The following is a 16,444-nucleotide window of genomic DNA, read 5'->3' on the forward strand; positions in this document are numbered from 1 at the left end:
GAGGAGTTGACGCCATCACCGCAGTCGTGGCGGAGTGGTTAAGGCGATAGTCTTCAAAATAATTGCGTTCTTCCCGCGCATGTTCGAAGCCCGTCGACTGCGTTTCTTCGTTTCGTTTTTCTCTTCTCGACATAATCGACTATGTTAAGAGTGAAAGAGGAGTTGACGCCATCGCCGCAGTCGTGGCGGAGTGGTTAATCTGATGGTCTTGAAAACCATTGGGTTCTTCCCGCGCAGGTTTGAATCCTGTCGACTGGGTTTCCCGTTCTGTTTTTCTATTCTCGACATAAACGGCTATGTTCAGAGTGAATTAGGAGATGATGCCCTCACCGCAGTCGGGGCAGAGTGGGTAAAGCGATGGACTTGAAAACCATTGGGTTCTTCCCGCTAAGGATCGAACCCTGCCGACTGCGTTTCCTCGTTTTGTTTTATCTTCTCGGTATAAACGCCTATGTTCACAGTGAAATAGCAGATGACACCGTCGCTGCAGTCGTGGCCGAGTGGTTAAGGTGATGGTCTTGAAAACCATTGGGTTCTTCCCGCGCAGGTTCGAACCCTGCGGACTGCGTTTTCTCGTTTTTTATCTCTCTTCTCGGCATAAACGACTATGTTCAGAGTGAAGTAGCAGATGATAACCTCGCCGCAGTCGGGGCGGAGTGGGTAAAGCGATGGTCTTGAAAAGCATTCGGTTCTTCCCGCTCAAGATCGAACCCTGCCGAATGCGTTTCCTTGTTTTTTTCATTTCTCGACATAATCGACTTTGGTCAGAGTGAAATCGCAGGAGACGCCGTCGCTGTAGTCATGACCGAGTGATTAAGACGATGGTCTTGAAAACCTTTGGGTTCTTCCCGCGCAGGATCGAACCCTGCCGACTGCGTTTCTTCGTTTCGTTTTTCTCATCTCGACATAGCCGACTATGATAAGAGTGAAAGAGGAGTTGACGCCATCACCGCAGTCGTGGCCGAGTGGTTAAGGTGATAGTCTTGAAAACTATTGGGTTCATTCTACGCAGGTTCGAACCCTGCCGACTGCGTTTTCTCCTTTTGTTTTTCTCTTCTCGACATAAACGACTGTGTTCAGAGTAAAATAGCAGATGAGAACGTCGCCGCAGTCGTGGCCGAGTGGTTAAGGTGATTGTCTTGAAAACTATTGGGTTCTTCCCACGCCAGGATCGAACCCTGCCCACTGCGTTTCCTGGTTTCGTTTTTCTCTTCTCGACATAGTTGACTATGTTAAAAGTGAAATGGGAGTTGACGCCGTCGCCGCAGTCGTGGCCGAGTGGTTGAGGCGATGGTCTTGAAAACCATTGGGTTCTTCCCGCGCAGGTTCGAACTCTGCCGACTGCGTTTCCTCGTTTTTTTCTCTTCTCGACATAAACGATTGTGTTCAGAGTGATATAGCAGATGACAACGGCGCCGCAGTCGTGGCTGAGTGGTTAAGGTGATTGTCTTGAAAACATTTGGGTTCTTCCCGCGCAGGATCGAACCCCGCCGACTGCGTTTCCTGGTTTCGTTTTTCTCTTCTCGACAAAGTCGACAATGTTAAGAGTGAAAGAGGAGTTGACGCCATCAACGCAGTCGTGGCGGAGTGGTTAAGGCGATAGTCTTGAAAACTATTGGGTTCTTCCCGCGCATATTCCAAGCCTGTCGACTGCCTTTCTTCGTTTCGTTTTTCTCTTCTCGACATAATCGACTATGTTAAGAGTGAAAGAGGAGTTGATGCCATCGCCGCAGTCATGGCCGAGTGGTTGAGCCGATGGTCTTGAAAACCATTGGGTTCTTCCCGCGTAGGTTTTAATCCTGTCGACTGGGTTTCTCGTTCTGTTTTTCTATTCTCGACATATACGGCTGTTTTCAGAGTGAAATAGCAGTCGATGCCCTAGCCGCAGTCGGGGCGGAGTTTGTGAAGCGATAGTCTTGAAAACCATTGTGTTCTTCCCGCTCAGGATCAAACCCTGCCGACTGCGTTTCCTCGTTTTTTTTTCATTTCTCGACATAATCGACTTTGTCTAGAGTGAAATCGCAGGAGACGCCGTCGCTGTAGTCGTGACCGAGTGGTTAAGGCGATGGTCTTGAAAACCGTTGGGTTTTCCTGCGCAGGTTCGTACCCTGTCGACTGTGTTACATTGTTTTTTTTCTCTTCTCAACTTAAACGGGTATTATAAGAGTGAAATAGGAGTTAACGCCGTCACCGTTGTCATGGCCGAGTGGTTAAGGCGACGGTCTTGAAAACCATTGGATTCTTCCCGCGCATGTTTAACCCTGCTGACTGCGTTTTCTCGTTTTGTTTTTCTCTTCTCGACATAGTCGGCTTTGTTAAAAGTGAAATAGGAGTTGACGCCGTCGCCGCCATCGTGGCCGAGTGGTTAAGGCGATGGTCTTGAAAACCACAGGGTTCTTCCTGTGTAAGTTCAAACCCTGCCGACTGCGTTTCCTCGTTTTTTTCTCTCTTCTCGACGTAAACGACTATGTTCAGAGTGAAATACCAGATGAAGCCGCGGTCGCCATCGATGCGGAGTGGTTAAGGCGATGGTCTTGAAAACCTGTGGGTCCTTCCCGCTCAGGATCGAACTCTGCCGACTGCATTTCCTCGTTTTTTTTTTACTTCTCGACATAAACAACTTTGTTCAGAGTGAAATCGCAGGTGACGCCGTCGCCGCAGTCGTGACCGAGTGGTTAACGCGGAGGTCTTGAAAAGCATTGGGTTCTTTCCACGCAGGTTCGAACCCTGCCGACTGCGTTTTCTCGTTTTTTTTCTCTTCTCGACATAAAACAGCTACGTTAGGAGTGAAATGGGAGTTGTCACCGTCGCCGTTGTCTTGGCCATGTGGTTAAGGCGATGGTCTTGAAAACCATTGGGTTCTTCCCGCGCAGGATTGAACCATGCCCACTGCGTTTCCTCGTTTTGTTCTTCCTCTTCTCGACATAGTCGGCTATGTTAAAAGTGAAATAGGAGTTGACATTGTCGCCGCTGTCGTGGCCGAGTGGTTAAGGCGATGGTCTTGAATACCATTGGGTTCTTCCCGCGCAGGTTTTAACCCTGCCGTATGCGTTTTCTCGTTTTGTTTTTCTGTTCTCGGCATAAACGAATATGTTCAGAGTAAAATAGCAGATAATAACGTCGCCGCAGTTGTGGCCGAGTGGTTATGGTGATTGTCTTGAAAACCATTGCGTTCTTCCCGCGCAGGATCGAACCCTGCCTACTGCGTTTCCTGGTTTCGTTTTTCTCTTCAAGATATAAATGGCTAGGTTCAGAGTGAAATTGCAGATGACACCTGTCTCAGCAGTCGTGGACGAGTGGTTAGAGTGATAATCTTGAAAACCATTGGGTTCTTCCCGTGCAGGATCGAACCGTGCCCACTGCGTTTCCTCGTTTTGTTTTTCCTCTTATCGACATAGTCGACTATGTTAAAAGTGAAATAGGAGTTGACGCCGTCGCCGCAGTCGTGGCCGAGTGGTTAAGGCGATAGTCTTGAAAACCATTGGTTTCTTCCCGCGCAGGTTCGAACCCTGCCGACTGCGTTTCCTCGTTTTTTTTTCTCTTCTCGACATAAACGACTATGTTCAGAGTAAAATAGCAGATGACAACGTCGCCGCAGTCGTGGCCGAGTGGTTAAGGTGGTTGTCTTGAAAACCATTGGGTTCTTCCCGCGCCAGGATCGAACCCTGCCTACTGCGTTTCCTGGTTTCTTTTTTCTCTTCTCGATATCAATGGCTATGTTCAGAGTGAAATTGCAGATGACACCGTCGCAGCAGTCGTGGCCGAGTGGTTAGGGTGATAGTCTTGAAAACCATTGGGTTCTTCCCGTGCAGGATCGAACCGTGCCCACTGCGTTTCCTCGTTTTGTTTTTCCTCTTATCGACATAGTCGACTATGTTAAAAGTGAAATAGGAGTTGACGCCGTCGCCGCAGTCGTGGCCGAGTGGTTAAGGCGATAGTCTTGAAAACCATTGGGTTCTTCCCGCGCAGGTTCGAACCCTGCCGACTGCGTTTCCTCGTTTTTTTCTCTTCTCGACATAAACGACTATGTTCAGAGTGATATAGCAGATCACAAAGGCGCCGCAGTCGTGGCTTAGTGGTTAAGGTGATTGTCTTGAAAACCTTTGGGTTCTTCCCGCGCAGGGTTGAAATCCGCCGACTGCGTTTCCTGGTTTCGTTTTTCTCTTCTCGACATAGTCGACAATGTTAAGAGTGAAAGAGGAGTTGACGCCATCACCGCAGTCGTGGCGGAGTGGTTAAGGCGATAGTCTTCAAAACAATTGGGTTCTTCCCGCGCATGTTCGAAGCCTGTCGACTGCGTTTCTTTGTTTCGTTTTTCTCTTCTCGACATAATCGACTATGTTAAGAGTGAAAGAGGAGTTGACGCCATCGCCGCAGTCGTGGCCGAGTGGTTAAGCTGATGGTCTTGAAAACCATTGGGTTCTTCCCGCGCAGGTTTGAATCCTGTCGACTGGGTTTCTCTTTCTGTTTTTCTATTCTCGACATAATCGACTATGTTAAGAGTGAAAGAGGAGTTGACGCCATCGCCGCAGTCGTGGCGGAGTGGTTAAGCTGATGGTCTTGAAAACCATTGGGTTCTTCCCGCGCAGGTTTGAATCCTGTCGACTGGGTTTCTCGTTCTGTTTTTCTATTCTCGACATAAACGGCTATGTTCAGAGTGAATTAGGAGATGATGCCCTCGCCGCAGTCGGGGCGGAGTGGGTAAAGCGATGGACTTGAAAACCATTGGGTTCTTCCCGCTAAGGATCGATCTCTGCCGACGGCGTTTCCTCGTTTTTTTCATTTCTCGACATAATCGACTTTGTTCAGAGTGAAGTCTCAGGAGACGCCGTCGCTGTAGTCATGACCGAGTGATTAAGACGATGGTCTTGAAAACCTTTGGGTTCTTCCCGCGCAGGATCGAACCCTGCCGACTGCGTTTCTTCGTTTCGTTTTTCTCATCTCGACATAGCCGACTATGATAAGAGTGAAAAAGGAGTTGACGCCATCACCGCAGTCGTGGCCGAGTGGTTAAGGCGATAGTCTTGAAAACTATTGGGTTCATTCTACGCAGGTTCGAACCCTGCCGACTGCGTTTTCTCGTTTTGTTTTTTCTCTTCTCGACGTGAACGATTATGTTCAGAGTAAAATAGCAGATGACAACGTCGCCGCAGTCGTGGCCGAGTGGTTAAGGTGGTTGTCTTGAAAACCATTGGGTTCTTCCCGCGCCAGGATCGAACCCTGCCTACTGCGTTTCCTGGTTTCTTTTTTCTCTTCTCGATATCAATGGCTATGTTCAGAGTGAAATTGCAGATGACACCGTCGCAGCAGTCGTGGCCGAGTGGTTAAGACGATGGTCTTGAAAACCATTGGGTTCTTGTCGCGCACGATCGAACCGTGCCCACTGCGTTTCCTCGTTTTGGTTTTTCTCTTCTCGACATAGTCGACTATGTTAAAAGTGAAATAGGAGTTGACGCCGTCACCGCACTCGTGGCCGAGTGGTTAAGGTGATTGTCTTGAAAACCTTTGGGTTCTTCCCGCGCAGGGTCGAACCCCGCCGACTGCGTTTCCTGGTTTCGTTTTTCTCTTCTCGACATAGTCGACAATGTTAAGAGTGAAAGAGGAGTTGACGCCATCACCGCAGTCGTGGCGGAGTGGTTAAGGCGATAGTCTTCAAAATAATTGCGTTCTTCCCGCGCATGTTCGAAGCCCGTCGACTGCGTTTCTTCGTTTCGTTTTTCTCTTCTCGACATAATCGACTATGTTAAGAGTGAAAGAGGAGTTGACGCCATCGCCGCAGTCGTGGCGGAGTGGTTAATCTGATGGTCTTGAAAACCATTGGGTTCTTCCCGCGCAGGTTTGAATCCTGTCGACTGGGTTTCCCGTTCTGTTTTTCTATTCTCGACATAAACGGCTATGTTCAGAGTGAATTAGGAGATGATGCCCTCACCGCAGTCGGGGCAGAGTGGGTAAAGCGATGGACTTGAAAACCATTGGGTTCTTCCCGCTAAGGATCGAACCCTGCCGACTGCGTTTCCTCGTTTTGTTTTATCTTCTCGGTATAAACGCCTATGTTCACAGTGAAATAGCAGATGACACCGTCGCTGCAGTCGTGGCCGAGTGGTTAAGGTGATGGTCTTGAAAACCATTGGGTTCTTCCCGCGCAGGTTCGAACCCTGCGGACTGCGTTTTCTCGTTTTTTATCTCTCTTCTCGGCATAAACGACTATGTTCAGAGTGAAGTAGCAGATGATAACCTCGCCGCAGTCGGGGCGGAGTGGGTAAAGCGATGGTCTTGAAAAGCATTCGGTTCTTCCCGCTCAAGATCGAACCCTGCCGAATGCGTTTCCTTGTTTTTTTCATTTCTCGACATAATCGACTTTGGTCAGAGTGAAATCGCAGGAGACGCCGTCGCTGTAGTCATGACCGAGTGATTAAGACGATGGTCTTGAAAACCTTTGGGTTCTTCCCGCGCAGGATCGAACACTGCCGACTGCGTTTCTTCGTTTCGTTTTTCTCATCTCGACATAGCCGACTATGATAAGAGTGAAAGAGGAGTTGACGCCATCACCGCAGTCGTGGCCGAGTGGTTAAGGTGATAGTCTTGAAAACTATTGGGTTCATTCTACGCAGGTTCGAACCCTGCCGACTGCGTTTTCTCCTTTTGTTTTTCTCTTCTCGACATAAACGACTGTGTTCAGAGTAAAATAGCAGATGAGAACGTCGCCGCAGTCGTGGCCGAGTGGTTAAGGTGATTGTCTTGAAAACTATTGGGTTCTTCCCACGCCAGGATCGAACCCCGCCTACTGCGTTTCCTGGTTTCGTTTTTCTCTTCTCGATATCAATGGCTATGTTCAGAGTGAAATTGCAGATGACACCGTCGCAGCAGTCGTGGCCGAGTGGTTAAGACGATGGTCTTGAAAACCATTGCGTTCTTCCCGCGCAGGATCGAACCGTGCCCACTGCGTTTCCTCGTTTTGTTTTTCCTCTTCTCGACATAGTCGACTATGTTAAAAGTGAAATGGGAGTTGACGCCGTCGCCGCAGTCGTGGCCGAGTGGTTAAGGCGATGGTCTTGAAAACCATTGGGTTCTTCCCGCGCAGGTTCGAACCCTGCCGACTGCGTTTCCTCGTTTTTTTCTCTTCTCGACATAAACGACTGTGTTCAGAGTGATATAGCAGATGACAACGGCGCCGCAGTCGTGGCTGAGTGGTTAAGGTGATTGTCTTGAAAACCTTTGGGTTCTTCCCGCGCAGGATCGAACCCCGCCGACTGCGTTTCCTGGTTTCGTTTTTCTCTTCTCGACAAAGTGGACAATGTTAAGAGTGAAAGAGGAGTTGACGCCATCACCGCAGTCGTTGCGGAGTGGTTAAAGCGATAGTCTTGAAAACTATTGGGTTTTTCCCGCGCATGTTCGAAGCCTGTCGACTGCGTTTCTTCGTTTCGTTTTTCCTTTCTCGACATAATCGAATATGTTAAGAGTGAAAGAGGAGTTGACGCCATCGCCGCAGTCGTGGCCGAGTGGTTAAGCCGATGGTCTTGAAAACCATTGGGTTCTTCCCGCGCAGCTTTGAATCCTGTCGACTGGGTTTCTCGTTCTGTTTTTCTATTCTCGACATAATCGACTATGTTAAGAGTGAAAGAGGAGTTGACGCCATCGCCGCAGTCGTGGCCGAGTGGTTAAGCCGATGGTCTTGAAAACCATTGGGTTCTTATCGCGCAGGATTGAATCCTGTCGACTGGGTTTCTCGTTCTGTTTTTCTATTCTAGACATAAACGGCTATATTCAGAGTGAATTAGCAGATGATGCCCTCGCCGCAGTCGGGGCGGAGTGAGTAAAGCGATGGTCTTGAAAACCATTGGGTTCTTCCCGCTAAGGATCGAACCCTGCCGACTGCGTTTCCTCGTTTTGTTTTATCTTCTCGATATAAACGGCTATGTTCACAGTGAAATAGCAGATGACACCGTCGCTGCAGTCGTGGCCGAGCGGTTAAGGTGATGGTCTTGAAAACCATTGGGTTCTTCCCGCGCAGGTTCCAACCCTGCGGACTGCGTTTTCTCGTTTTGTATCTCTCTTCTCGACAAAAACGACTATGTTCAGAGTGATATAGCAGATGACAAAGGCGCCGCAGTCGTGGCTGAGTGGTTAAGGTGATTGTCTTGAAAACCTTTGGGTTCTTCCCGCGCAGGATCGAACCCCGCCGACTGCGTTTCCTGATTTTTTTGTCACTTCTTGACATAAACGACTTTGTTCAGAATGAAATCGCAGGAGACGCCGTCGCTATAGTCGTGACCGAGTGGTTAAGGCGATGGTCTTGAAAACCGTTGGGTTTTTCCTGCACAGGTTCAAACCCTGCCGACTGCGTTTCCTTGTTTTGTTTTCTCTTCTCAACATAAAACAGCGACGTTAAGAGTTAAACAGGAGTTGACGCCGTAGCCGTTGTCTTGGCCGAGTGGTTCAGGCGATGGTCTTGAAAACCATTGGGTTCTTCCCGCGCAGGTTCAAACCCTGCTGACTGCGTTTCTTCGTTTCGTTTTTCTCTTCTCGACATAGTCGACTATGTTAAGAGTGAAAGAGGAGTGTACGCCATCGCCGCAGTCATGGCCGAGTGGTTATGGCGATGGTCTTGAAAACCATTGGGGTCTTCCCGCGCAGGTTTGAATCCTGTTGACTTGGTTTCTCGTTCTGTTTTTTCCTTATCGACATAAACGGCTGTGTTCAGAGTGAAATAGCAGTCCATGCCCTCACCGCAGTCGGGGCGGAGTGGGTAAAGCGATAGTCTTGAAAACCTATGGGTTCTTCCCGCTCAGGATCAAACCCTGCCGACTGCGTTTCCTCGTTTTTTTTTCATTTCTCGACATAATCGACTTTGTTCAGAGTGAAATCGCAGGAGACGCCGTCGCTGTAGTCGTGACCGAGTGGTTAAGGCGATGGTCTTGAAAACCGTTGGGTTTTCCTGCGCAGGTTCGTACCCTGTCGACTGCGTTACATCGCTTTTTTTCTCTTCTCGACTTAAACGGCTATTATAAGAGTGAAATAGGAGTTAACGCCCTCACCGTTTTCATGGTCGAGTGGTTAAGGCGATGGTCTTGAAAACCATTGGATTCTTCCCGCGCATGTTTGAACCCTGCTGACTGCGTTTTCTCGTTTTGTTTTTCTCTTCTCGACATAGCCGGCTATGTTAAAAGTGAAATAGGAGTTGACGCCGTCGCCGCAGTCGTGGCCGAGTGGTTAAGGCGAAGGTCTTGAAAACCACAGGGCTCTTCCTGTGTAAGTTCAAACCCTGCCGACTGCGTTTCCTCGTTTTTTTCTCTCTTCTCGACATAAACGACTATGTTCAGAGTGAAATACCAGATGAAGCCGCTGTCGCCATCGATGCGGAGTGGTTAAGGCGATGGTCTTGAAAACATTTGGGTTCTTCCCGCTCAGGATCAAACTCTGCCGACTGCATTTCCTCGTTTTTTTTTACTTCTCGACATAAACAACTTTTTTCAGAGTGAATTCGCAGGAGACGCCGTCGCCGCAGTCGTGACCGAGTGGTTAACGCGAAGGTCCTGAAAACCATTGGGTTCTTTCCACGCAGGTTCGAACCCTGCCGACTGCGTTTTCTCGTTTTTTTTCTCTTCTCGGCATAAAACAGCTACGTTAAGAGTGAAATGGGAGTTGTCGCCGTCGCCGTTGTCTTGACCAAGTGGTTAAGGCGATGGTCTTGAAAACCATTTGGTTCTTCCCGCGCAGGATTGAACCGTGCCCACTGCGTTTCCTCGTTATGTTTTTCCTCTTCTCGACATAGTCGACTATGTTAAAAGTGAAATAGGAGTTGACGCTGTCGCCGCAGTCGTGGCCGAGTGGTTAAGGCGATGGTCTTGAAAACCATTGGGTTCTTCCCGCGCAGGTTCGAACCCTGCCGTATGCGTTTTCTCGTTTTGTTTTTCTGTTCTCGACATAAACGACTATGTTCAGAGTAAAATAGCAGATAAAAACGTCGCCGCAGTTGTGGCCGAGTGGTTATGGTGATTGTCTTGAAAACCATTGCGTTCTTCCCGCGCAGGATCGAACCCTGCCTACTGCGTTTCCTGGTTTCGTTTTTCTCTTCTTGATATAAATGGCTATGTTCAGAGTGAAATTGCAGATGACACCTGTCGCAGCAGTCGTGGACGAGTGGTTAGGGCGATAGTCTTGAAAACCATTGGGTTCTTCCCGTGCAGGATCGAACCGTGCCCACGGCGTTTCCTCGTTTTGTTTTTCCTCTTCTCGACATAGTCGACTATGTTAAAAGTGAAATGGGAGTTGACGCCGTCGCCGCAGTCGTGGCCGAGTGGTTAAGGCGATGGTCTTGAAAACCATTGGGTTCTTCCCGCGCAGGTTCGAACCCTGCCGACTGCGTTTCCTCGTTTATTTTTCTCTTCTCGACATAAACGACTATGTTCAAAGTGAAATAGCACATGACAAAGGCGCCGCAGTCGTGGCCGAGTGGTTAAGGTGATTGTCTTGAAAACCTTTGGGTTCTCCCGCGCAGGATCGAACCCCGCCGACTGCGTTTCCTGGTTTTGTTTTTCTCTTCTCGACATAGTCGACAATGTTAAGAGTGAAAGAGGAGTTGACGCCATCACCGCAGTCGTGGCCGAGTGGTTAAGGCGATAGTCTTGAAAACTATTAGGTTCATTCCACGCAGGTTCGAACCCCGCCGACTGCGTTTTCTCGTTTTGTTTTTCTCTTCTCAACATAAACGACTATGTTCAGAGTAAAATAGCAGATGACAACGTCGCGGCAGTCGTGGCCGAGTGGTTAAGGTGATTGTCTTGAAAACCATTGGGTTCTTCCCGCGCCAGGATCGAACCCTGCCTACTGCGTTTCCTGGTTTCTTTTTGTCTCTTCTCGATATCAATGGCTATGTTAAGAGTGAAATTGCAGATGACACCGTCGCAGCAGTCGTGGCCGAGTGGTTAAGACGATGGTCTTGAAAACCATTGGGTTCTTCCCGCGCAGGTTCGAATCCTGTCGACTGGGTTTCTCGTTCTGTTTTTCTATTCTCGACATAAACGTCTATGTTCGGAGTGAATTAGGAGATGATGCCCTCGCCGCAGTCGTGGCCGAGTGGTTTAGCTGATGGTCTTAAAAACCATTGGGTTCTTCCCGCGCAGGTTCGAATCCTGTCGACTGGGTTTCTCGTTCTGTTTTTCTATTCTCGACATAAACGTCTATGTTCGGAGTGAATTAGGAGATGATGCCCTCGCCGCAGTCGGGGCGGAGTGGGTAAAGCGATGGACTTGAAAACCATTGGGTTCTTCCCGCTAAGGATCGAACCCTGCCGACTGCGTTTCCTCGTTTCGTTTTTTCTTCTCGACATAGTCGACTATGTTAAAAGTGAAATAGGAGTTGACGCAGTCGCCGCAGTCGTGGCCGAGTGGTTAAGGCCATGGTCTTGAAAACAATTGGGTTCTTCCCGCGCAGGATCGAACCGTGCCGACTGCGTTTCCTCGTTTTGTTTTTCTCTTCTCGACATAGTCGACTATGTTAAGAGTGAAATAGGAGTTGACGCCGTCTCTGCAGTCATTGCCGAGTGGTTAAGGCGATGGTCTTGAAAACCGTTGGGTTCTTCCCGCGATGGTTCAAACCCTGCCGACTGTGTTTCCTCGTTTTGTTTTTCTCTTCTCGACATAGTCGACTATGTTAAGAGTGAATTTGGAGTTGATGCCATCGCCGCAGTCGTGGCCGAGTGGTTAAGACGATGGTCTTGAAAACCAATGGGATCTTTCCGCGCATGTTCGAAGCCTGTCGACTGCGTTTCCTCGTTTTGTTTTTCCTCTTCTCGACCTAGTCGACTATGTAAAAGTGAAATAGGAGTTGATGCCGTCGCCGCAGTCATTACCGAGTGGTTAATACGATGGCCTTGAAAACCATTGGGTTCTTCCCGCGCAGGTTCAAACCCTGCCGACGGCGTTTCCTCGTTTTTTTCTCTTTTTGACATAAAACGGCGACGTTAAGAGTGAAATAGGAGTTGACACCGCCGCCGTTGTCGTGGCCGAGTGGTTAAGACGTTGGTCTTGAAAACCATTGGGTTCTTCCCGCGCAGTATCGAACCCTGCCGACTGCGTTTCCTAGTTTCGTTTGTCTCTTCTCGATATAAACGGCTATGTTCAGAGCGAAATTGCAGATGACACCGTCGCAGCAGTCGTGGCCGAGTGGTTAAGGTGATGGTCTTGAAAACCATTGGGTTCTTCTCGCGCAGGATCGAACCGTGCCCACTGCGTTTTCTCGTTTTGTTTTTCCTCTTCTCGACATAGTCGACTATGTTAAAGTTGAAATAGGAGTTGACGCCATCGCCGCAGTCATGGCCGAGTGGTTAATACGAGGGTCTTGAAAATCATTGGGTTCTTTTCACGGAGGTTCGAACCCTGCCGACTGCGAATCATCGTTTCGTTTTTCTCTTCTCGATATAAACGGCTATGTTCAGAGTGAAATAGCAGATGACCCTCGCGCTGCAGTCGTGGCCGAGTGGTTAAGGTGATGGTCTTGAAAACCATTGGGTTCTTCCCGCGCAGGTTGGAACCCTACCGACTGCGTTTCCTCGTTTTTTTCTCTTCTCGACATAAACGACTATGTTCAGAGTTAAATAGCAGATGATGCCCTCGCCACAGTGGAACGGAGTGGGTAAAGCGATGGTCTTGAAAACCCTTGGCTTCTTCCCGCTCAGGATCGAACCCTGCCGACTGCGTTTCCTCGTTTTTTTCACTTTTTGACATAAATGACTTTGTTCAGAGTGAAATCGCAGGAGACGCCATCGCTGTAGTCGTGATCGAGTGGTTAAGGCGATGGTCATGAAAACCGTTGGGTTCTTGCAGCGCATGTTCGAACCCTGTCGACTGCGTTTCCTAGTTTTTTTCTCTTCTCGACTTAAACGGCTATTATAAAAGTGAAATAGGAGTTAACGCCATCGTCGTTGTCGTGGCCGACTGGTTAAGGCGATGGTCTTGAAAACCATTGGGTTCTTCCCGTGCAGGATGGAACCGTGCCCACTGCGTTTCCTCGTTTTGTTTTTCCTCTTCTGGACATAGTCGACTATGTGAAAAGTGAAATAGGAGTTGACGCCGTCGCCGCATTCATGACTGAGTGATTAATACGTAGTCTTGAAAACCATTATGTTGTTCCCGCAATGGTTCGAACCCTGCCGACTGCGTTTCCTCGTTTGGTATTTCTCTTCTCGACATAGTCGAATATGTTAAGAGTGGAATATGAGTTGACAGCGTCGAAGCAGTCGTGGCCGAGACATTCTGCTTCCGGCAGTCGTGCTGAACGGATCGCAGGATCATGAGCTCCAGCGGAGCGGCGACAGCGGCCAATCTTAGCCGCGGAAACAGGAACGGAGATAGCGAATACCAGTTTATTTTGCCGCAAATGCCAAAAGGACGACTTGTTATCAACACCGTGTTTTTACACGGTGATGTACGAGCGAGGCCATACAAGGTCGAAGATTTCAGGGACGCATTGACGCCAACGGGCCTGCTGCCGGATGTGGTAAGCCTCGGTGCATACCAGGTTAACCACTTGTGGGCGGTGACATTCAATGATGCCGCTCCCACAAAACGCCTGCTCGCCTTGAAGGAGCTGCAGGTGAAGGGGCGGCGCTGCGTCGTCGTCGACCCACAGGACCAGCAGGTGCGGCTACGAATTCACTGGCTGCTTCACGGGGTGAGCGACGAAGAAGTACGGACGGCGCTGTCGGTTTTCGGCAAGGTCGTGGAGGTGAGCCGTGAGCGGTGGCGTGTCCCGGGCATGGCCGACAAGTGTTCGACCACGAGAACAGCTCTCCTGAAGCTGAAAAGCGGCGTCAGGGTCGAAGACCTTCCGCACCAGATCAGGATCGATGGAGAGCTGGCCTTGCTGGTTGTGCCTGGTCGGCCGATGCAATGCTTGCGCTGCCAAGGCAAAGGGCACGTCCGCCGAGAGTGCAAGGTTCCCCGTTGCTCGCGGTGCAAACGCTTCGGACACGTCGAGGCGGATTGCGTTCGAACGTACGCCAGTGCAATGGGGCCAGCGAAGAACGAGGCGATGGCTGATCACGTCATGGACGCGGCCGAGGCAGAGGACGCCGCCAAAGGGGTCGGAAGCCCAGTGGTCCCTGTGACTACTGGAGGGGCGGCGCAGGCAGACACACCCAAGTTTCCGGAGACTCGCCAGCTTTCGACTACACCGGCCAGCGCCCCGTCAGCGGCCGAGCCTGAGCGGGTCGAGACGGACGTGGTTCCAGTGGGGACAGCTGATACAACGGAGGGTCAGGGAGAGACGGCGGCGGACAGCGACGACGAGATGTGCGTGACCAGCGCCACGCTAAAGCGTCCACTCGACGACTCGGTAGAGCAGGACGGGGCGTCGTCCACCAGCAGCCAGGAGCCGCCTGCGAAGGCGCCGCAAGGGAGGCGGCGTAGTCTCAAACCTAAGCCGAAAGTCCCTACCGACCGGAGACTGGAGGACAAGGCAAAAGAAAACAGCGCTGGGAAGCAGGATGGTCCTGGAGGCGGCTAGCCGAGGGCTGGTCGTGAAGGGTAAGCGCCATGCTCCGGGCCTACTCCTTTAGCGAACAAGTCACTATGGAATTAACTCCGCCATTCAGTATAGCTACGCTTAACGTCAGAGGGTTGGCGGCTAGGCGTAGGCAAAGTCAGCTCTATCGGTTGCTCACAGACCAAGACATAGACGTCCTAGCCGTCCAGGAAACTAAGGTAGACGGAGAGGAGGAGGCCGGGAGCATGGTGCGCCGTTTCACTGACCGATATTACGCGGTCGTAAGCCACTCGATAGGAACGTCCGCGGGTTGTGTTCTTTTTGTAAAAAAATTGCAAAGCCTTCTTGTGCAAAGTGTTTTTTCATGTCAGTCGGGCAGAATTGTTTATTGTGACTTTGTTTATGGTGCCACTGAATTCAGAGTTATATGCGTATACGCACCGAATAGTGTAGAAGAGCGTGCTCAGTTTTTTTCTAACCTGTTTCAGTGGACAAAGTGTAATAAGAGGGTGGTTTTGTTAGGTGATTTTAACTGTGTTTTAAGGGCTCGCGATAGAGTCAATAGCACTGGCGTTCGTGACAAAAGCAGTGACGTGCTAGGCAAATTAATAACCGAAAATGACTTGGAAGACGTGTATGAATGTGTGGCAGCAAATCGCGAAGTGATCTACACGCGATTTCATGGCAATAGCCATGCACGTTTAGACCGCATATACCTATCCCTAGATGTATTGCCTATGTGTCACGATTTTTCGGTTGAGCCAGTGTCGTTTTCAGATCACTGTTTGGTTGTGTGTCGCATAGGCATGAAGAAACAGCGTAAGGTTTTCAACTGGGATTTATGGAAACTGAACGCATTGTTACTAAAAGATGAACCATTTTTAGAAGCAGTGCACGAGACCATTAATGAAGTGCTTATGGAAAAAACGGAAACAGTAGCAGAGAAATGGGAGTGTTTAAAGCAGAAGGTGAAAATGAAAGCGCTTGACAGATCGAGCACGCTAAAATTCGAAGCGCAAATAAAAGAAAGAAGTCTTAAGAAAACACTGCAGCAGCTGATAGCCCTAGAAAGTCGGGAGCCTGGGACTTGCAAAGACGAGGTGCGCAGTGTCAAGGAAAAATTAGAACTGCATGACAGAGAGCGTTATCGAGGCGCCTGGGTTCGCGCGCGCGCAAATGATCTTGCCGCGGGTGAGACGCCCACAAAAAGGGCGCTTGGTCTCGAAAAAGCGCAAGGACGCCGAAACCACATCGATAAGGTCTATTGCAACGGGACTCTCGCGAGCGACAAGGAAAGCATCGAACGGGCCTTTGTTGCGTATTATCAGTCACTTTTGCAATTCGAAAAGCGAATGTACATGGTTTTAAAGAAGAGTTTCTCAAGCGCTTGCCGCGGCTTAGTGACGACACAAAAAAGCTTTTAGAAGGCAGAATAACGGAAGGTGAAGTGGAACGCGCGATTGGTCATCTGAACCCCGGAAAGTCACCGGGACCAGATGGCCTAACCGCAGCATGGTATAAGACGTTTAGAATAGAACTGTCCCCGGGGTTAGCTGAGCTGTTCAATGAGGCGTACGAACGGAAAACTCTGCCGCCCTCCTTCAGCAAAGCGCATACGATATTAATTCCTAAAACGGACGAAGGGGAAAAACTTAAACTGGTGACATCGTATAGGCCCATATCGCTGACCAATGTCGACTACAAGATTTTTATGAAGGTTCTGGCAGCGCGACTTCAAGGTGTCATTAAAGAAATTGTTGGAGAGCACCAAACTTGTGGAATCAAAGGCAGAACCATTAGCTCAAACATTCACAAGATGCGGTGTGTGCTAGAGTGTTGTGACGAAGATTCACTTGGCGTTGCTGTGCTCCAGATAGACCTGGAGAAAGCTTTTGATTGTGTTGCGCATGATATTTTGTTTGTCATCTTAGATCATATTAATGTCGGTTCCATCATCAAG

General features: G+C 49.6%; 18 non-coding genes across 18 annotated transcripts; all 18 read left to right on the forward strand.

Moving 5' to 3' along the window:
* Positions 1–486: 486 nt before the first annotated feature.
* Positions 487–568, forward strand: TRNAS-UGA (transfer RNA serine (anticodon UGA)). Its single transcript has one exon. It is a non-coding gene; the product is annotated as a tRNA-Ser (tRNA).
* A 383-nt stretch (positions 569–951) lies between these two features.
* Positions 952–1,033, forward strand: TRNAS-UGA (transfer RNA serine (anticodon UGA)). The gene has a single exon. It is a non-coding gene; the product is annotated as a tRNA-Ser (tRNA).
* Positions 1,034–1,264: 231 nt separating this feature from the next.
* Positions 1,265–1,346, forward strand: TRNAS-UGA (transfer RNA serine (anticodon UGA)). Its single transcript has one exon. It is a non-coding gene; the product is annotated as a tRNA-Ser (tRNA).
* Positions 1,347–1,417: 71 nt separating this feature from the next.
* On the forward strand, positions 1,418–1,499 carry TRNAS-UGA (transfer RNA serine (anticodon UGA)). Its single transcript has one exon. It is a non-coding gene; the product is annotated as a tRNA-Ser (tRNA).
* A 1,940-nt stretch (positions 1,500–3,439) lies between these two features.
* On the forward strand, positions 3,440–3,521 carry TRNAS-UGA (transfer RNA serine (anticodon UGA)). Its single transcript has one exon. It is a non-coding gene; the product is annotated as a tRNA-Ser (tRNA).
* Positions 3,522–3,908: 387 nt separating this feature from the next.
* Positions 3,909–3,990, forward strand: TRNAS-UGA (transfer RNA serine (anticodon UGA)). The gene has a single exon. It is a non-coding gene; the product is annotated as a tRNA-Ser (tRNA).
* Positions 3,991–4,992: 1,002 nt separating this feature from the next.
* TRNAS-UGA (transfer RNA serine (anticodon UGA)) lies at positions 4,993–5,074 on the forward strand. Its single transcript has one exon. It is a non-coding gene; the product is annotated as a tRNA-Ser (tRNA).
* A 1,011-nt stretch (positions 5,075–6,085) lies between these two features.
* Positions 6,086–6,167, forward strand: TRNAS-UGA (transfer RNA serine (anticodon UGA)). Its single transcript has one exon. It is a non-coding gene; the product is annotated as a tRNA-Ser (tRNA).
* Positions 6,168–6,550: 383 nt separating this feature from the next.
* On the forward strand, positions 6,551–6,632 carry TRNAS-UGA (transfer RNA serine (anticodon UGA)). Its single transcript has one exon. It is a non-coding gene; the product is annotated as a tRNA-Ser (tRNA).
* Positions 6,633–7,020: 388 nt separating this feature from the next.
* Positions 7,021–7,102, forward strand: TRNAS-UGA (transfer RNA serine (anticodon UGA)). Its single transcript has one exon. It is a non-coding gene; the product is annotated as a tRNA-Ser (tRNA).
* An 848-nt stretch (positions 7,103–7,950) lies between these two features.
* Positions 7,951–8,032, forward strand: TRNAS-UGA (transfer RNA serine (anticodon UGA)). The gene has a single exon. It is a non-coding gene; the product is annotated as a tRNA-Ser (tRNA).
* A 385-nt stretch (positions 8,033–8,417) lies between these two features.
* TRNAS-UGA (transfer RNA serine (anticodon UGA)) lies at positions 8,418–8,499 on the forward strand. Its single transcript has one exon. It is a non-coding gene; the product is annotated as a tRNA-Ser (tRNA).
* A 74-nt stretch (positions 8,500–8,573) lies between these two features.
* TRNAS-UGA (transfer RNA serine (anticodon UGA)) lies at positions 8,574–8,657 on the forward strand. Its single transcript has one exon. It is a non-coding gene; the product is annotated as a tRNA-Ser (tRNA).
* Positions 8,658–9,813: 1,156 nt separating this feature from the next.
* TRNAS-UGA (transfer RNA serine (anticodon UGA)) lies at positions 9,814–9,895 on the forward strand. Its single transcript has one exon. It is a non-coding gene; the product is annotated as a tRNA-Ser (tRNA).
* A 388-nt stretch (positions 9,896–10,283) lies between these two features.
* Positions 10,284–10,365, forward strand: TRNAS-UGA (transfer RNA serine (anticodon UGA)). Its single transcript has one exon. It is a non-coding gene; the product is annotated as a tRNA-Ser (tRNA).
* A 228-nt stretch (positions 10,366–10,593) lies between these two features.
* On the forward strand, positions 10,594–10,675 carry TRNAS-UGA (transfer RNA serine (anticodon UGA)). Its single transcript has one exon. It is a non-coding gene; the product is annotated as a tRNA-Ser (tRNA).
* A 232-nt stretch (positions 10,676–10,907) lies between these two features.
* On the forward strand, positions 10,908–10,989 carry TRNAS-UGA (transfer RNA serine (anticodon UGA)). Its single transcript has one exon. It is a non-coding gene; the product is annotated as a tRNA-Ser (tRNA).
* Positions 10,990–12,463: 1,474 nt separating this feature from the next.
* Positions 12,464–12,545, forward strand: TRNAS-UGA (transfer RNA serine (anticodon UGA)). The gene has a single exon. It is a non-coding gene; the product is annotated as a tRNA-Ser (tRNA).
* The last annotated feature ends 3,899 nt before the right edge of the window (positions 12,546–16,444 follow it).

This window comes from Rhipicephalus microplus, chromosome X, assembly GCF_043290135.1.
Source record: "Rhipicephalus microplus isolate Deutch F79 chromosome X, USDA_Rmic, whole genome shotgun sequence".
Classification (NCBI taxonomy): Eukaryota; Metazoa; Arthropoda; class Arachnida; order Ixodida; family Ixodidae; genus Rhipicephalus; species Rhipicephalus microplus.